The following is an 18,100-nucleotide window of genomic DNA, read 5'->3' as shown; positions in this document are numbered from 1 at the left end:
AAACTAAGAAACGCTTTCTTAGCACGCCTTAAATCGCAGCTCTATGGAAGTTGCTAACTTAAAGGTCTATTGCCCGCGTGGTATACACAAATTCAGTATCATCTTTATTCTGAGAGATAATACTGCAATTCCTGGGCTGCAGTCTAAACTCTATTCTGATAACCGAGAAAAAGAGTGATCTGCTTAACATGACATCGGTGCATTCGAGCGAGTAGGCTGGAAAAAGGCTTACGCTGCCTCTCCTGAAAATGGCCGCCATTTTTCGATCCAACTACTAATATTTCCAGCTCAACAACGACGGCACACAGATAAAAAAACGACAGGACATGCGCTACTTGCAACAATTTATTGAAGCTTCGATCTTCGATCCACAGTGTCACTAACAATATTTGGATGAAACGACGAGAGAATCGTCTAATGCGCATGGGGCATCCCCTGGAAACCCATCGGTGCCCTAGTTCCAGGACAGTGCCACCAGCGAAAGTTGGCCAATGCCATCACTTGACTTTTGGCAAATCTTTATCTTTAATCTAATGTTTCTGCGCGCGACCAACCTCACGCCGCCTGCACCTCCACCACGTTCTCGAGCACGACCACTCCTCCGCATGTGAGGTATGTAGACATCTCGGCCCCTCGGAGAGTAATATTTCGGCCTACACCGATTGTTTGCGAGTGGGAGAAATATCCCGGAAGAAAGCGTGGCGCCACGATAATCATTTCTAGTCACGTCGTCGAAGTATATCTGGCAGTAGAATCACGCTGCGACGTGGTGTCCGCTCCGGAGGCAAGATTGTCTTTGAATGATGAGAGACGTCATAATCGGCGGCTCGGAGGAAAAAAGAAAAAAGAAAAAAAAAACTTGCTTTTTACTTTTAAAGTCTCTCCTCAGTGTTGTTCCCTCGGCGGTCGTCGAAGAAATCAAACCGCCGACCGCATATTGCTGCGACAAAGCGTCCACACTCGACAGCGACGGTTTCTCGGGCTGTCTTCGATATATATTCCACTCTTGCATATCTAGAAGTCATTACTCATGAACGTGTGCCGCGTCGATGAAACCATCGGCTTGTTCAAGAAAGGAGGGATGATCTCGCCGTGTTATGCCTTCCGACATTTGCGTCCGCTTGAAGGTGCCTGTCAATTCAGGAGCGGCTATTTTGCTTTCACTTGTTGTGCATCAAGCGGCGTAGTTGTGCTGAGTCGCCGCCATCATCTGGTCACTTTGCGGACAAAAACGTTTCCTGTTTACTGCAGCTGACGATTACTTAATTTGGATGGCACGGAGGGCATCTTGAGAGAATGTGATCATATATAGCTAACGCATTTCCATCTACGCGAGGTTGTCTTTATCGATCACCTCTTCGCCCCATATATGGTTTCTTCGAAGGATCAAATTGAAAGCAAAAGCGAAAGCTGAAGAAAGCCTGCATGCAGCAAAGTTACGACAGGCTCAATCCAATCAAGCGAAAAAAAAAAAATTCGGTGCTTAAAAGCAATTGGAAGAGGTTTATTTACCGGAAAATTAAGCCAAATCAAAAAATAAAACGGACTTAATAAAAGTATACTATAGGGATTAATGCAAAAAAACTGAAGACTCATTTTATATCGTGTACTTTATCTCAAATGTATCTCTTATGACCTGTACAACAAAAGTCCGAGGTAAGGGGCGTTTCATTTTTTTCCGGTTCCTCACCTGTCAGCCGTGGTATAGGTAACTTATAAGTGGTTCATACGTTCACAAATTTCAGTTCACTTCATTTAACTGATTCAACTGGTTCTGGTAGTTGCAGTTGTTTCTACTACGCCAATTACTGGGGGATGCGGGTTTCCCTCCGAACTGAGAGGCTTCTAATACCTTCGCATAAGAAATTCGCTCTGGTAATACAGGTGCTACGTCCTGTTGCATGGTGTGTCCGGATGAATTTCCCCATGGTGACAGAGCGCTTCCGCACGGAGCATTTCTTTGCAGCCGATTCTGTCATCACTACACTCTAAAAAAAAAAGGTGTGATCTTAGTCTTTTTGGGGGGTAAACTGCTTGTCGCTGAGCTAACGCCTTTTTGGGGTAAGGTTACGCTGTGTCTTGGAAGACTAAGTATTTATACCATTGCAAGTAGTGTAACATTACGCTTCTGGTAGCATAAACTTGCACCTTCACAAGCAGTGTAACTGTATTCTACCTAGGCATAACGTTGCACCTTTCATAAAGGCCTATGTTTTAGTCTGTCGATGGCATAAGCATACCCTTGCATCAAAGGTGCAAGTTTGCACCTTGACAACGTAAACTTATCCTGTATGTACAGGTGCAAAGTTACCATTTTAGAGTATACATTTATATTACGACAAAGAGCGCAAATTTTTGCACCTTTATGGTGCAAGCTTATACCACCAGGAGAAGGATAACGTTACCCTCCAAGCAGTTTAAAGTAATGCCATATTACATAGGGTATCTAAGCATCATCTTGTGGTATATATATGCTATCCACACAAGAGTACTATACCAATCTGCATCGTAAACTTGGTCACTGGAAGCAGGAATAAAGCTAACCAATACATTTCAAGATTTTCTGGAAGGAAAGATTATGTTGAAACATTGCAATATCTTTGTGTCGTCTGGAGTGTGACAGTGAGCAATGTTTCAGGTGAGGTAGGCTGTGTCATGTTGTGTTCAAGCCGTAAGTTATGTTGCAGAGTGAACAAAAAGAATTTACAGAACAATCGGTTAAGATAACATACCATGGTGTTTATTTCACCTCATTATACACCGAAGTTGCAGCAAGGGACTGGATAATCTTCTCCGCACAGTCAGGGCAGGGATGTACCACGTATTTGACCTGCATAGAAAAGAGAACTTGTAATCGGTTACTCACGAAGAAAGTCTCACAAAACATGCTTATGGAGTAATTAATTCACATATAAAAATAACACTGCACAAAGGGCAAGTAAAAAGGAAGACAGATGGAAATAGTGCACCAGTACAGGCTTCCAAGTGTTTATATAATGAGAATTGTGAACTCACACAATATATAGATCAATGAAAATTTTCCAAATCTGAGCTTTACCCGTGCCACTAACACACACATAGACAACTAGCACATTGCAATCTCAGAAAAAATTGACAATATGCTCAATAAGACACAATATACAATGAGACATTCTTGTTAGGAGCAGGGTCAAGCCATAGGCATCACTGATGTTGGACTACCCAGAGGGTCATTTAAAGAAATATGAATGAAAACATATTGATAAAATAGAAGCTAGCCTAATAAAGGCAAAAGATGTGATTTAAAAAACCCCTCCCTATACTCGTTCATATGTGCAGTTCTTTTTTTTATCATTAGCTTTTTATGTTAAGCTTTGTTTTATCACCTTCACTTTCACCTTTGTTGTTTGCTGGTTTCCACTCCAACACCCAAACATTATAGTTTGCTTTCACACCTGACCATACCAGTGGTCTTGTTTCTAGTCACTATGGTCTCACCCTCCTAGAAAACACTGTCTCTGGTCCTTCATGACATTATCTTATGTTGCCTATAGTGTTAATGTTTTCCTGAGACTACACTGTCTTTAGTCATCTGATCATCCATCACAAGTGACAACTGCAAATCTCTTCTTTTTTTTTTTTTGGGGGGGGGAGGGATGGGGGGAGAGATGGGGGAGGTTCTTTTGTTCTTGCATTCGTTGTCATTTCTCATGAATATAACGAATGAAGCTTGTTCCTGCAGGGGTATGTCTAAGACCATTCTATTGTTTCTGCCTTTAGTGCAGTTTACATTCCTGGAAAAAGGCATGAATATACCACAGAGGCTATGCCTTATAAAATGCGGGATACCACTTCTGAAAGATGGAACATTTCATGCTAAAAGAGCAATGATAGCAAGGCACATCCAAAGCACCTTCTGCACATGTGCATTACTGCAGTGATGTCACAGATGCAGAATTGTGTAAAGCATGGCAATAAAATGCAACTTTTACATAAGTTCATTGCTAGTTTCACACCACACATCAGCTTATGCCGATGCCAAAAACTTCTCGAGACTGCCGTTTCACTTCAAAACTACATTATCTTGCTCAGGAGGCAAAAAACAATACACTTCTATACCCCTATAATTCCTTGAACAAACCACAAAGCTTGAGATTCTATGTATTGCTGCTTCATGTAATGCTCGCAGCACATGCAGCAGGAATAAAACTTCTCATAAACTGCAATTTGCCAGAACTGTCAACTGCTTATCTCTTTAGATACCTAACTAATGAAATTGTAAATGCTGACCAATATTATACAAGAATGATTATTAAAAAGTGTTTACAACAAATTTCTCGAAGATTATGTTCTTTACCTTTACAGATTGCAAATCATAAACTATGAAGAGACACCCGTGCAGTCTCTGCCGGTGGGTTGTGCAGCAATGTGGACTTTGGGTACCTGGTACAGCTTCAGGATTAGACTTAATTATCTATTCTTTTTGTTTATAAGAGGCAATATGAAAACTGCAAAATTGAAGGCTATTAATGAGTGAGCCTAGGCCTAAAACTCTCCTAATCATCTATGTGGTCTAACATAATGAGCATCAAAAATATTCCTTTAAAAGCTTTGTAAGTTGGTTTTTCCACATTACATAACTAAAAAAGGGTGTTGCTGACATTTCTTATTCAGATAATATAGACATATTTTGTGTTTTTGATGATGCAGAAGAAGCTAACATGATTCTGGCAACAATACCAACTGCAGCAACATTTTTTACATGCAATGTGGGAAAGCAAGACAATAGTTTTCAAATATGCCTTTCCTTGTTCAATATTCTGAACTACATTGCTCTTTCAGAAAATTTAAGAACTGGGCTCACCTATAATATTGGGGACCCTCATTTCTGGTATATAATACTGCCCTAAAGTTAAAATGCAAAAGTTAAGTCAATTTTGGTTGATTAGCCATTCAACCATTATCCTCTACCACAGACATGTCCACTGTGCTGCACAATCCAGTTCTAATTGTACTGCAAATTTCATTTCATTCATTCTCCCTTTATAGGCCCATAGACATGACATAAGGGGTGGGGGCATATATATATATATATATATATATATATATATATATATATATATATATATATTTGTTAAATGGTAGTGGTGGAACACAAGGAAAATATGCTGAGTACAAATGGCACAAAACAATATAAAGAACGCAAAAGAAACAATAAAGCTGAAAGTGCTAAAATACCGTCCATTACATATCACCTGCAGTACTTCATTTTTAGTTTCATTCTATTGTGGACATATCTAGCAACATAAGAGCATGTGAGTTGTTGAAAATTACACCCATCAGAGAACATAACCTTACTGCTGAGAACCAAGTGCAAACAATTTAAATATTAGGTTTTGAAGAAAAAAAGAAAAGAGGCATACATTAACAGCTCACTCAATAAAAAGAAGTCAACATGTTCAGATCGATTACATACTGAAAAAATTCCTCCCTTGCTAACTTGCATTGAAGCACTGAATGGTTCCAAAATCAATGTAATGGCCTCCTCAGCATAGAAAAATATGCTCTTTGATAGACATAAAGCAACAATGAACAGACCACAATGCCACAGCTATGTCGAAAAATACATACCACACAAATCTTGCCGTAAGTAGTCGTCCAGCGCTGAAGAAAGCAGGTTGATCTTTAGAAGCAGGAGTAACAGCACTTCTACACCGTATTCCTCCTACTGGCAGGTACGCTGCAGCAAAGGTATCATTCATAACATTAGCATGATACTCGTAACTAGTACATACATAACTATAGTACAAAAAATAATGGCACCACACATGCCAAAACAATGACTCAAATATTTTGACAATGAGCTTAAAAGCTACAACTCCTGTTCCTAGATATATCTGTAACAATATCTGCCACCTCTTTACAGCCGAAATAACTGCTTAAGTAAACTAGAATAGCAGATTTATGACAAACTGCTAGCACAATGACAATACGCATTAACTTCAATGAGGGAATGTCTCAGTACCAGTGAATTGTAGTAATGAGTATAACACAATGTCTGACAACAGAAACTACAGAAGGAAAAGAATGTGTTGTTATTGGTCAGGCATAGCCTCCTTTCTATGGGTCAGGAGGCTGAAAAGTTCAGAATGAAAATAGCTGAGTAGAAACTATAGCAAATCCCCAAATGAAAAATATTAGTGATATAAAAATTTTCCTTAGCTCGCTAACGAAAATTAGCACATTTAATCAAAATAGCTGTTTGGGCCAGTTGGTTCATACATACACCCTAAAAGACCAGCGAAAAAAAAGAAAACAGGTACAAAGGAACACAAAACGTATTTCAGTGCCCGTCCTGTCATTTTTTGTTCCTTTGTCCCCGTAATTATTTTTTTTTTGCGCTGGTCTTTTTATGTACCGATTACAATAAGAAAGTCAGTCTTAAAGCAGAGAAGGGGTGACACATGGTTTGCTTCAATGCTAAAGACATCTGATCACCAGCTAACCCAGATTTTTCACTTGTTAAGTGATTTGATCGAGTCCAATATTTATTATCACTTCTTAACATAAGTGATCAGCAAGTTAAATAACACCATTTACTCGCACACGCCCTCAAACACAATGAAACTCAATGGATAAGTCACTGTCTGGGCGTGCGCCATATTGCACGGCATGAGCGAAAATGGCAACACGCAAGGAGACACACACATGGCACGCGACATAAATATTCTCCGACGAGAATCCCAAGCAGTATACATTGAGGCAGATGTCAGTGATCAGCAATATGTGCCACAAAAGCGCGCGTGTCAATTTAAACGCCCCTTTCTGTACGGAAACAATGCTTTGGACTTACCAGCACGGATAGCAGAGACCTGTTTCAAATTCTTTGAAGAAACGACAGTCTACGTTCTTGCGCAGACGAGACGAAGGACTTGAGCCTGCAGCGAAAAAAAAAAAAGCGCGAGAAATGTCTTTCCTGCACATTGCGTCACTGCGACAGTATACATGTACACGAATCGGCTCGGTCCCACCTCTGGTCTCGACGCCGTCAGCTCAAAACTGCGGGTTAAAAGAACCGTAAACTTAACCCATCACCCTGCATGCTCTCCCGCATTTATGGCAACGTTCCCGTAAAGCAGCAACAACAGACGATCAAAATCGATTGTAGGCAGCGAGCAAAAATAATGCGGCATGCAAACACGTCAATGCGTATCACCGGGACTGCATTAGCGCTCGTCGACGCATACTTTCAACCGCGGGACATGCTTGTGAGCGTCGTAGACGACTAAAATGCACCATTAACATCCCGCAAAAAGGTCGTGACCATCTGAAAATTTTGGGATGCGCCGCTCCTCCAGTCTGAACTGAGGGAGTGGTATGCTCAGGTTGGGATCCAAGACGTCGTGCTCAGAGGCCGTTTCACAGACAAACAAGCAGCGTCGCGGACGTAAGCAATAACAAAACATGTTCAGGCCAAGTTAAATAGCAGAGAAAAGCACGTAAAACGAAATGTAAAACGTCACTTACATGCGCGGCTGAAATTTGGCGCCAAGGATCCGTTGGAACACCACCACCGCGACGACCAGCCATCCGCCGTTTCATTCCGAAGTTCACACTTTCACGAAGTCGTTTCATAGTGAGGCATCGACGAGCGCACTCGATGAAATAATCGCTGAGAGCAACCGAACTTTTCTAAAAACACAGATGAGTACCAACGACAAAGAGCACGAACGCTGACTCGTGCGGCAGTCGCCGTCGTCGTCTTCTCGACTCGCAGAGTCGCAGAGTCGCAGGGAACGCAGGCAGGCTCAAGCAACTAACTACGAACACGTGACGCTGCGTTGAGAATAAAAGCAACAAAACTAAAAAGCAACTGCTTCGCTTCTCGCCTCACCACCACTCCCCCCTCACCTCCCCTTTCTCCCTGTTTTGCAGCGCACACACTTGTCTGTCCGCCCTTGTTCTGAGTTCGGCCTGGCTCCCTCCACGGTCAAGCTCGCGTAGGAGTCAAAAGACGTCCCCAAGGGGTGTCGGGGGGGGGGGGGGGGAGGTGAAGGGGGGAGGCACCGCTTTTTGTAAGAAGATAAGATGCTCCCAACTTTCGACGATTCCCCACCTCCTCCGGGGAACAACGGGGGGTCCTTTTGTGGTAGCTCTTGAAAGGACATCGGACGGGAAGTAGGAACACAGCCGCACCCAGCTTGAAACCGGTTACCATCATAAAAAAAAAAAAAGAAGAAACAAGCGGCAATTTTTTTTTTTTGCTTGAGCTGCAGGGACGAAATGGTGTAAAGTCATGCGAGAGAGACTAACGTCTTCCGTGCGGGTGATTGCGCAGGGTATATTTAAGCCATGCGGTTTCAGATAGCATAAATCCCGAAGTTACCCTCCTTTTACACTCTTTTTTTTTTAGAGTGTACGAAATGCGACGCAAACGACCACGAACCTTTGAACAACAACAACAACAACAAACAACAACAACAACAACAAACAACAACGCAAATAACAAGAAAGCAGGCAGTTGAAGGAATGAATGGGTTAGGTACCGAGGAAGAAAGAGCACGCTATGTACATGTACCGTCTTTGCCAAAAGTAACCAGGCTGCGGGTTTCGCTTCCAGGTCGAGTAGTGGAGAATTCATACCACTTCTGAAGCTGTAAATCTGTACAAAGTAAAAGCGAGTTCCTTCCATCACTTATTAACAAGTTGTGATCCTCTGGGAAGCCATGTTGGCTTTAGAATACAAGCGAGAAGCAAAACATGCAGCCTTAGTTACTTTTGGCAAAGACGGTACATAACGTGGCTCGTGTTTACATACAATGTAAACCATGATGTAAATGAATGAGAATGAGAGCAATTTCCAGGCAGTATGATGAGAAGCCGAACGTCAGGCCTTGAAAAGGGTTGTGCTCAATTGAAAAATGGCGGAAATATCACGCTGCAGTGGCCCAGTGGGGACCGAACCCGATGCCTTCCACGTACGAGTCAGATCGATGCTCAGACCACTGAGTGTCGCTGCGGTTGTTTAACGGTGATGGAAAAGTGCCTAGGAACTTCGCCTATATATAGACAGGCAGGCTGCACATCCGCTTTTGTGGTATTCGTTCGATTTCAGTGATAAGATCACAGCAGGGTCATTTCGAAACTATAACAATATGTTATAGACACCATTTATTCCATAATTTATGAAATTGAGGAAACGTTTTATTGGCAGGAATACAAAGGTAAACCGGCAGTTAATTAACGAGAAATAAGCTTTTCTGTTTCTCAGTGTGCCAATATACGTCATAACATGCGTGCTCGATAAGAAATGTTGTAGCAGGAAGAAGAAAAAGAACTGCGTTGCACCATCGAGAAGAGGATACTAAAATCTCTTCGCTCAAACTGTAGCGGCCACTATGCCTCCATGTTTAGTCTGTGGCCGGCTGTTTCCCTCGACAATCGCCGAATTCAGTGGTCTTGGGCCGAAACGTCGTCAGTCGCTGTATGACACGCATATTGTCACCGAAGCTGACAGGCCTTGCTCTTCTCTTGACTTTGGCTGCATTGAAAGAATGAAATGGACACTGCGATACTATTTAACGAGCGCTTATCACTCTGAGCGCACAGGCGCTTATAGTATTATGCGTTCACTTTTTTTTTTCTTTAACTTTGTCACAATGCAATGTAAGTGGAACGGCTACGCGGGCAACCATGGTCGCTGCCATGTCCGCTGATGCTTCAGTCTTTTTTACGCGCGGCACCTATAGAGAGCGAGGTTTTTCCCTCACGCATGTAAACATTGACATAGAAAAGATGGGTGCTGCTCCTCCGTGATTGGTGCCATGGCCGACACGTTCAGTTAGATCTCTCACGCAGTGTTTTCATATGTGAGACGAGCGGCCAAAATAAGCGTCGTTTAAGGTATTTTGACACGGTCAGCGCTTACAGCATTACAATCTACGCGGTCCACTAATGTAATTGGCTGTTTTAATTCGCTGCAAATGAATTACTAGAGCGTACAAACTGCCACTACCTCTCTATGTCTGTCTGCGGGCGCATTCCTCCACCACTGAGCGCCAACGGCTTCGACCTCCTCGGGCAAGCAGCGTGTCGACGGGGACGATTTGTCACTTGTTTGTGCTGGTGCCAGCAGCCAGCCAACCATACCAACTGAACCCCCTCCATCCCTGCGAGGCACTCCTCACCCGCTGTTCAGCGGCATTCGGTCCGTCTGCGAAGCCGAGATACGGAATCGCGAGGACCACGACGACAACATGGATGCCGAGAGGAAGGGAATGAGGAGGCGCTCTCAAATTATGCCCGCAGTTTCCTGGCCGGGGACGCGGAGGCGAGCGTCGACGATTAAGGGTGTCGATATTCCGGCGCCGTCGATATATGGCGAGGGACCACGTCGATGGCCCTAATCTAAATTGAGTCGCCAGACGAAAAATCCGGACGCGAAGACGACTCGGCGAGGCGTAGGGGCTCGCCGCTTCGTCCGAGCGCGATAAAATGTAAAGCGCGGCCAGGCGGGCAAGCGCGCGCCGTTTCCTTTAGCATTTGCTGCCGCTGCATCTCCTCCATCTTGGTCGTCCTCGCGTCCTTTTCTTCTTATCAATCTTTTTTTTTTTCTCTCTCTCTCATGCGCTCGAATCACGCGCGCGATGAAATCGGAAAAGAATCGCCCTCTCGATACAAGGTCGACCTGTACTTAAACTTAAAAGAAGCGTCGCGGTATTTCGGTGCCCTGTACCGTGCGCACCGTTATTGCGGCTTTTGTCTAGCGTTTCTGCATAAACCACGGCATTTGAACGGAACGCGCGGGGAGTTTGGGCGCACGTACGGCTGTTTTTTCCTCAGTGGTGTTGCTGTATCTGCTGAATTAATATTGTCTGCTTGAAGTAATGGGTCCTGCTCGCTCTTGAAGCCCTCGCGTTTATTATAATGCTCTGTGGAAGCGTTGGCCGAAGCTGCAACAGCGAAAAAAAAAAAAAAAAAAAAAAAAGAAACCCCACGATGACGGTGCCATTCTCGCGAGCTTCTTGATAACAGCGTTTATTCTAGATTGCACGCGCCCAAAATAAGGTGCACGTACAGAAGTATACATAATGAACATGCATGTGCTTAACATTATTGTGCTTCTTCGCTATGTGGCGCGCCGTTATTCTTTTGCGTATCCAGCAGACACCAGACCTGGTGCCCAGGATGCATGGACTCCAGGGAACGTAGTGGGTTTAAAAATCATTCTACGGGGGCCGAAGTCGCTGAAGTGCAGACCGACGTCCGCCGCGAGAGCTTCGTTTAGAAGAGCGGAAAGTTGGACAAATTGTTTGGGATACGTGGCTGAAAAAGCGCGAAATTAAAACTACGACGAAAGAGGGAACGACACGGGACAGGCGCTGATAGCTTCGTTGTCGAGCTTGGGAACGGGATTTATGGCTGGTGTTAACGAAGCGACGGCTTCATGAAGTTTTAATTTCAGCAGCTGCTAGAGCATACCGCTCTCTGTGTGCCTCCAATCACGGAGTCCGCATTATGCAATGGATTACGTCATTCCACACAACTACGTAAATGGGGGAAAACAGTTTGTATCTCAGTGGCGGGAAAAAAACAACCTTGAAATTCGAATGGAAATATCTCGGCAATAAAGGCGTGTTTTGCTGCCGGAAAAGTGACAACAAAGCAAAGAAATGGCGTTGTATTGGATTTTAGCTATCAAGTTTACAGGGTCAGCCTTCTCGAGGCGATTTCAAGAAGACACCCTAGGAGAGTCGCTTCTCAGGCAGTTTACCAAATTTTCTTATTCTATAAAGACCTTTCTCCGTCCGGCCCAGTGGTATTTATTTTTAGCGAAATTCATCCCGACTAACCGTATAACTTTGAACGTCAAACATGTACAACCGTTTCTAGAGGGGGAAAAAAAAAAAAGACAAAATGTCTGCCGCACGGTTACACTCGTGCAATAACGGAAACGACAGCAGTATTCGAAATTTCGTTTCTCTGCATAAGCGAGTGGTCTGTCCTTGTCTGCTTTGCGCGGTCCTTTCAATCGCGGTGCTTCGAAAGCCATTATGCGGTGCGAGTAGTTCTCAATACTGCTGCACAGAACTTGACTCGATGCAGCGAGACATGGCTATCTCTTGGGGCTATAGCCATCCAGCCAGGCACCGTTGCTTTTGGATGCACGCTCACGTGCCGTTTAGCGATCCTCATTTGTCTGTTCGGTGTACGAAAATTAGAGAAAATGCAGCAGATAGTCAACAACAACAAAAGAAAAACGAACAACAAAAGGAAATGGCAGTTTAAGACAGCCGCCACGCGAAGTTGCGCCATGCTTTTGCGGTGGTCTTCGCTGAAGTTGAGCGAAATATGAGCAGATAAAGAAACAACGAATGGAGATGAGGCCTCGCTCTTCTCACCTCGCCGGTTCGCGCCCCCCCCCCGGGACGGCGCAATCGCGACTCCTCATCTCCCGCCACCTGTTGGGAGGTCCTGACATTACGAGATTCGGGGAAGGGGAGGGGGGAGGGGGGGATACCCTACTGAGAGAGCGAGCGGGACCAATACTCGGCTCTTCGGGAGTGCACTAGTGGGAAAGGGCACGTGGAGGTGCTTCTTAAACCACGTCTAAAACATCCTCGTCTTCTTCCGCTAAAGACAACGGGTCCCTTTCTCTGCTAGCTGTGGTCATGGAAGCTTTTTTTTTTTTTTTGCTTGTTTTTATGTCGTTGCGTGTGCTTACTTTTAGCCGAACGCGATATCCACCTGCAGCGTCGGCTCTTCGACTATTCCGAACACGGGCCGGCGATTCGGCGCAGTTTGTGTTAGGTTCATGGTCGCGCTTGACACTCACTCGACACTCGCTGGAGCGAGTGCGTGCGCGAGTTTTTCAAGTTCAGAGGAGGGATTCGTCGGTGCGGCCAGCCTCGTTGCTTCCAGCTCATCGGCGGAACAAGTCCTTTGCGCGGCGAGTGCGATAATCCGCTTCACCACACGCGGAGCGAATATTGGCAGTCTCTTTTTCGTTTCTTCCATCGCTCGTGGTTCTGCGGCGTTCCTTTTGCGACGGAACAAGCAAAGCGCATTAACCTTCGGCGTGGTTACTTGTCAAGAATAGCGACACCGCGTGCACCCGTTGCGGATTGCGGAAGCGCGGCCCTTTCTACCTCTCATATTTCCGGGCTTGGATAAGCTAAGGTGTACGTTATTAAGACGAAAGCCTTTAACGGCTCATGCTGTCGCGGACAAAATGTGTCCCGCTTTTGCGACGACTCAGATTGGCCGAGGCGGAATGCTGTCATAAAGGTCTCGACCAATCGCCGAGCACCACCACAGTATGCGCGAATGTGTGCCTTATATGGCCATATGTCAATCAATGATCATTTACTAGTTAAATACTAATTATTATCAATGGTCGACTAATTAAGTAATTCGTTAATAACTATTTAATAGTTATAAATAACTAATTACCTTCTTAATACATAATCAATTATTTACCGATGCCTAATTAATTAATTACTAATCAGTGCCACTTGCGTAGCAGAATGCGGCACTCAGGCTTTCGCCTTTCACTACTTTAGTCGCTAAAGTCTCTCGTAATTTGTTTCTTATCTGCCGTTACCTAGCTGTTCCACGAAGTCCGTACGAGTTGCTCGTAACTTTAGTTTCGTCCATAGTTGTTACAGACATGACGTTTGCAGAGTACGTGTATGTGAAGCACGAGACGCATCGTTGTGTCTCGTATTTAAAATGCAATTTCTCTTGTAACTTTGTAAGTATACATATAGGTCACAATTACCAATGCATTCCGCCTTTTTTTTTTTAATCGCGTGACGCCAATATCGGCCTCGTGATGAACCCTTGGAGGGAAGAAGAAGAGGGGGGGGGGGGGCTTCCTATGTTGCTGATGGTTGCAGGCATGCGCATGTCATAACCTTTGATGAGTAAACTGTGATTATTTCTTCCGTGTTGAAGACATTTATCACATTATAGATACAAAGAAAATAGATTACATGTCACTGGCCACTCCCAAGAACTTTCATCCGACTTCCGACGGCCTTTCTCAAACCTACTGCACCGGGCCACCACTGGCCCTACGCGCTCGGCCCGCATGGTGATGGTGGTAAACAGACATGGCAGTAATTGAATTGCTAAAATTTAATTACTTTTTCCAATAATTTGTAATGAATTGATTTTCTGGTCTGGCAATTTAATAATGTAATGAATTGCTTCGCGACGAAATTTCGCGACGAAAGTATATAAGTAATTCATGGCAGCATCTGTTTATGTTCTTTTACAGCCACAGCTGCATACGTCGGGAGCGGACGACTTGTGGACTACGCGGCGAAGAGGAGCACGCTTACTTATTCCTCGTGATTGGCTGGCTCCTAGCTTTCGTACTGCATGCTGCAATGAAGTGATGAGATAAAATATAGGATGATTCGATTTTCCTCACCCTCTCATCTGAATTAAGAATCCCAAGTAGGCAGCTTCTACTGAAAAACCCTAAATTTCTACGAGGCAATAACCTCATACAATCTCATCTAATCGCATAGACTCTCATACGATGCACATCATTATCATAAAATATTGTACATAATGTATGATAATGTACAAGAAACTATGGGACCTTATGCAATTATATGCGATTTGTATGTGATTTATTATGTGAATTGAGTGAGATTCTGTGAGAAAATGTGAGGGTATTGCCTCATACAATTTTTTCAGTAGGGATGTCACGTGCTCGCGTGAAGTCGTGCAACCCTGACCAGCCGATGCTAGGCCATATCAGCTGCCACCTATCACCTGCCAAAGTCATTCTCGCGATTTTCGCCCACAGTGCCGACAGCGCTGCGCGATACCAGATTTTCTGGAGAACGATGAACACTGTCGCATTTATGTGGCCGTGGTTCAACTGCAATGATCGCGAAATGGTACCTCGTCGCAACCAAAGCTGCAAATAAAGCACTCATAAAGGCCCCGTTCCCCGTAAAATACGACGACGACGCTCCGCTGCGACCGAGAAATCACTGGTATGCCTATACCACCTGCCATAGGCATACCAGTGATAGTTGACAGATGGCATGAACGGGCACTGATTGGCAATCGGGTTGTTCGACATCATATGTCCACATGGCAGGCCTAGTTGTCAAATCGCATCTGGATGAGAGTGCGAGGCACGCGTCATCGTTTTACACGTGAAGGAAACATTCTTTTTTTTCTTTTTTCCTTTTGAAGGAGTCGTTTTTTCTCCTACACCAGTATGCGTATTATGAGGAAGCTTCGGTGTAAGGGGCCACCAGAGAGTTCGGTACCTCGGATCAGGGCCGCTCGAACCTAATGATCAGTTAGCTCTTGAGTCATGTTATAAACTTTGTCAGAAACCCCTTCAACACGAAAACAAAATTGAAATTTATTTGATATGTTAGACCGCTTGTCGCCGTCAACTTGCTCTACTTACTCCAACCATCTTTATATTCCAGCTTCCACCTTCGCTCCCCCTGGGTTGCGCCTGTACTGTTGCATGCTGCTGAAAAATGTGGAGAGAAGATAGAAAGACTGCGACAAGCGCTTGTTAAGCTCATCTTTCTGTGCGCTGTGCTTGTACTAAGCGACAGGTTGTAGACTCGACTAAAAAGTCCGCCTGATATTGAAAGGCGGCAAGTGGTGGACATGTTGCTATGGGCGTTGCATCCACACGCGCGCTTACATATGCTGGTCACTCTGCTGTACCGAGTGCTGCTTCTCACTGTTCGGGAGTAGGGACGTCGTAAAACTAAACTGCACCCACGCTTAACTCTATTTGCACAAGAAAGAAGCCGGGCCGCGTCGTCCGGAAACGGGAGCAGCGCCAAGCCGGCCCGTCGTCGGCTGAAAGCTCACAGGCAAGCCAGCTACCGGCCGGCCACGGCGAATGGGGCAAACATCGGCGATGGCGCATTGGAAATCGGTTTCACGGATCACGCATTACTCTGTCCTCGGCGCCCCCGCCGTCTTTCTTCCCGCTCGCCTCCGACTGCGTGTGCGTCCGAGAGCGCGGAAATCTGAGCGGCGGCGTTGCTCCAGAAAGGCGCGGGAGCGATTGGTCGGCCAGATTGGCTGTGACAACGGCGGCGGCCTGCCAGTGTTGTAAAGGGTGCCGGAACAGCGGTGGAGAGCGGGAACATCCCGGGGAGCGGAAGCAGGCGCACGAGGAAGCGCGGCGGGGGAAATGAATGCTTGAGCACTGCGCCGGACTCAAGCCGCGTGCGTCTATAGATTCGCCCCCTCATTAATTTGAGCGTAACGCGTGAAAGAATGGCGGTTCGGTTCGACACGCTGCCCCGATGCTCGAGGGTTGCGCAGAGCGCACTGACAGGTGTGTTTCCGCCCCTGTGCCTTTCCATTTCTCTAATTTGTTAACCCGACGCGAGCGCGCTTGTGTACCTCCCTTTCAGTCGCTGTATGCTTGTCGTAGTCGTGCCGGCTGCATGAGGTATCTCTGCGGAAACGTTCGACGGACTTCATCTTCCGGGCTTCTTAATGTGGCTTCGTCAAGGAAAACGAGGCTCTGCTGCAATCTCTTTCTCTTTGTGTTTTTTGTTTTGCAGTTCCAGCTCGATCACTGGGTCTTTCCAGATACGCATTTTTATATTATGTACACGGCGTAGCCCGTTGTATGCTTCTGTGTTGTAACCAAACACCGAATGATGAATGTGATCCAACTATACGGTGTGTTCAGTGGTAGAGGATGTAGCATGGTAATTAGGTCCTCCAGAGAAAGAGGAGCGGGCATCGGCTCCTTTTTTATATGCCACCTCTTCATCTTTTGAGTGGTTATAACTTATAAGTTGGGGAGGGCTGGAAATTCGGAGAAAAATAAAAGTGCGCCGTTGCTCTATAGGGGAGGGAAACATACCTGCTATACGTTCAGAGAATGCTTGCGCAGGCTATTCACATTGAGAATCGTCGAGGGTAGCTATCCATTGTATTGCTTGCATGCAGAAAAACTGTATGCGTATGATTTTGCCGCCAAGTAGTAGGATCATTCAGGAATTAAATTTTTAAACGTCGTCTGCGCAATTTGCTCTAGTTTTCATTAATTAGGACTTTTCAGTTTCATTGCCGGTCGTCACGCCACGGGAAGGTGGCGGGACGACCGGGTTCCAGCTGAAATCTGATTAACTTTGCTCCTAAATGCACCAATCAACGATTACTGAGTACGACATCCGATTCCGCAACGCCTCCATTTGCACGCTGTATTATGCAGCGCGAAAACTGAATATATTATTTTCGGCAAAAATATCCGTAGGAAGTCGTTCTAGATAGGGACCGGACGTGCGAACGTCGCAGACGTAACGATATATGTTGAAATTCATGTAATGCTGTAATGTTCACGCAGAGGTGGTGTTCCGTTCTAGATAAACGTGCACTTAATCTATCGGATAGGGCGAATTGGGGCATTTCATATATGCAAAGTACCGCATGCAATATTCACGCGACACTTCCGCCACCCTTTTTCCTAACCGCATGTCTACTCTCTAAAGCGAGCGGCCCCAGTTCTTCATAGGGCCTGTCTTATGCCATCAAAGAACGGAAGTCTGATTTTTACGTTGGCAACGAATCACCGTGACCTCGGAATACATCTACTCCTTGTTATCGCAGGCCGATGAAAGTTCACGTCCCCGTGCTGTTAACGATGCCCTCTGCCCACATCGAGGGAAGCTCTAGGAGGGCTTATTTATCGATTTACATAAATCATCCACCCATCGTAATGAGGTTTAACAGAAAGGGACGCTCTTGAGCGAGATATGCACAAGAAGAGAAAAATGAGCTGTTCGTATAGAAGTGCAGCATAAGACCCTTCCGATTATAATTTGTAATGAAATTGCAATGGTGCATGAAACACCAAATGTTCTACACATGCAGTCAATAATGTTAATAATGCACTCTCCTCACGGGACTGTGGAAAAACACAGCTCTTCCGTCAACACGCCTCGCTTTAATCTGAATGCCCCCACCAGAGCCTGAGATGGTTGCTGGAAAGTTCAAGCAGTCCTCTCAAAACTGAACGCCAATCTTCCTTTCGTTTTTCGTGCCTGGGTGCGTCCCGTTGCTCGGCATGTTGGCAAGGATCAGTATTAATAGACCCGAGGAACGC

At 45.1% G+C, this 18,100-nt stretch overlaps 1 protein-coding gene and 1 long non-coding RNA gene across 2 annotated transcripts in view; one reads left to right on the top strand and one right to left on the bottom strand.

The window, feature by feature from the left end:
* Grp170 (hypoxia up-regulated Grp170 co-chaperone protein) overlaps window positions 1-18,100 on the top strand; it is a 534,702-nt gene that overhangs the window by 169,285 nt on the left and 347,317 nt on the right. The gene's annotated exons all lie outside the window — the stretch shown is intronic.
* LOC146185399 (uncharacterized) lies at window positions 2,719-5,882 on the bottom strand. Its single transcript, XR_014707794.1, has 2 exons — window positions 5,611-5,882; window positions 2,719-2,830 (listed from the first exon to the last, which is right to left on the bottom strand). It is a non-coding gene; the product is annotated as an uncharacterized LOC146185399 (long non-coding RNA).

Source organism: Amblyomma maculatum, chromosome 6, assembly GCF_055883805.1.
Source record: "Amblyomma maculatum isolate TAMU_Amacu chromosome 6, ASM5588380v1, whole genome shotgun sequence".
Classification (NCBI taxonomy): Eukaryota; Metazoa; Arthropoda; class Arachnida; order Ixodida; family Ixodidae; genus Amblyomma; species Amblyomma maculatum.
This window is presented reverse-complemented; position numbering and strand designations above follow the sequence as displayed.